The sequence below is a fragment of the Notechis scutatus genome, chromosome 1 (assembly GCF_049901735.1).
Source record: "Notechis scutatus isolate UNSWTSFEM ecotype Mainland chromosome 1, rNotScu1.2, whole genome shotgun sequence".
In the NCBI taxonomy this organism is placed as follows: domain Eukaryota; kingdom Metazoa; phylum Chordata; class Lepidosauria; order Squamata; family Elapidae; genus Notechis; species Notechis scutatus.
In genome coordinates, this window is record NC_142009.1 from 114134604 (window position 1) to 114136966 (window position 2363).

Sequence of the window (2363 nt, forward strand, 5' to 3'; positions counted from 1 at the left end):
ATGGTTTAGAGATGCTGTTAAAAGCCAGACACCTCTAATATGGTACCAAAGAGTTAGTGTTTTCTGCCTCTTTCCTGCCATCTACTGTTGTATCCAGATGTTTACAGTCAAGATATCCTAATCCTCTTTACTGTTTTGCATAGTTCAGCTAGTAACTTTCTGATCATAAAGCAACTGAGGATATTAAAGAAACCCACCAAATCTGCTAACCCTTTAATGGTTTCCAATGACACATTTCTGGGTGGGTAAGTACACAACAACTCAAGATGTACAAATTTAAAAAAAACACCATTTTGTTTTACTTCCTGGAATGACAGCAATTCAGATACAGATTAACAGAGTTGGAAGGGACCTTGTAGGTCATATAGTCCAACTCCTGCCCCCCAGCAGACCCTACATCATTCCTGACAAATGGCAGTCCAGTCTCTTCTTGAAAACCTCCAGTGATGAAGCTCCCACAACTTCTGAAGGAAAGCTGTGATTGCTCTCACTGTCAGAAAATTTTTCTTATTTCCAGGTTGAATCTCTCCTTGTTCAGTTTCCAACTTTCCATCCATTATTCCTTGTCTGGACTTCAGGTGCTTTGGAAAATAGCTTGACCATCCTCTCTGTGGCAGCCCCTCAAATATTGGAACACTGCTATCATGTCTCCCCTAGTCCTTCTCTTCACTAGACTAGCCATGCCCACTTCCGGTAACCATTCATCGTATGTTTTAGTGTCCAGTCCCCTAATAATCATGGTTGCTCTTCTCTGTACTTTTTCTAGAGTCTCAACATCTTTTTTATAGTGTGATGACCAATAAATGCAGTATTCTAGGTGTGGGCTTAATAAGACTTTATAGAGTGATATTAGTACCTCACTTGATCTTGATTGTATCCCTCTGTTAATGCAATTTTAGGATTGCATTGGGTTTTTTGGCTGCCGCTGCACACTGTTGGCTCATATTTAATTGGTTGTCCACTAAGACTCCAAGATCCCTCTCACAGTTACTGCTATTGAGCCTGGTTTCATCCAGTCTATCTGGAGATCTCCCTAATGCCTTATTTAACCTGTAAAAAACACATCTTGTTTCTAATAGTACCAAGCGACTTGTACACCAGGTTCTTCTTTTCTCTGATTCTGCCCATGTGACCATGCAATCTCACAGAAATCCACACTGGGTTAACAATCTTAAACCTTGATTTTAAAATCCTAATTTATTAAAGCCTAAAGATTTGTTGGCACATAATATTGAGCCATAATGATAGGAGCAGCTGACACAGAAACAAGCAAACCAATTATGAATTAGCAACCCTTTTACTCATGTCAACATTCAATGTTAAACGTTTTCATAGCATTTCAGGGCACCAACTTGGCTAATAGTGTTTACTATTCTGTCTCTAGAGCTCTTTCTCAAAACACAAATGGCCAGGCTGAAATTACTGCGCTTGGATACGTTAAGCACAGTTCTAGTTCTCTGGAGAAGGTTCTGATAATGGAAAAGGTGGAAGGAAATGATGACTAGCATCAAAATGGTCGGGCTTGATTACAGCACAATGCGTGCATCTAAAGGACTTGGTTGAGAAGGGATTATCATGAGCAAAATGTATCTCTGTGGTAAATAAGAATTAACCCCATCTTGATAGCACATAATCAATGAGTCAATCAGTCAGTTTCCAGAGCCAGTTAGAGGATGGCCCTTACAGAGCCTCAAATTTAGGCTCTTGCTGTTTATTTTTTTAATTAAAATTTCAAATTATATTTCATTTGGTTTTCTATTTTTGGTATTTCTATTTTTTTTATTATCGGTAGGTATCTCAAAAACTTAAAAGCACTTTCAACCTTTCATCACTTACCTTTCTAAAATGTCATCGGAATGTAAGTCACCTAACAGTTGGGTTGAAAAATATATAAACCAGGATAGACATTTTAATACTGTCTCTTTAAGGGAATGCTAAAATTGTAATTGGGTGTGGTTCCTCAAACAGCCATAAGATGGAGCCAGAAACCTGAGTTGTCCTGTTCTCTTGTTGCTGAGAGAGTTGCGGTTCCTACATTTTTCCCTATTGACTGATCATAGTTCTTGGATTTGACGTAAGTCTGTTACTGAACTGTTTTTGATACTGGACTTTGTTATTGGATTATCCCCGGACTGAAAACTGACTGCTTTAACTGTGAATGACTTGGACTGTGTTTGGACTTTGCTTAACCATTTACTGGAAGTAAAACCTACATTTTACTATACAGTGTAGCTGTGTGCTGTTTGTGTGTTATTCTTCACCACTCTCATTACGTCTCCCTGTGTGCGCTCATTCTCCTAATGGGGAATTACCTCAACACTTACTGCTCTAAAATGTAGTGTAAACAAACAGCCCAGACATTT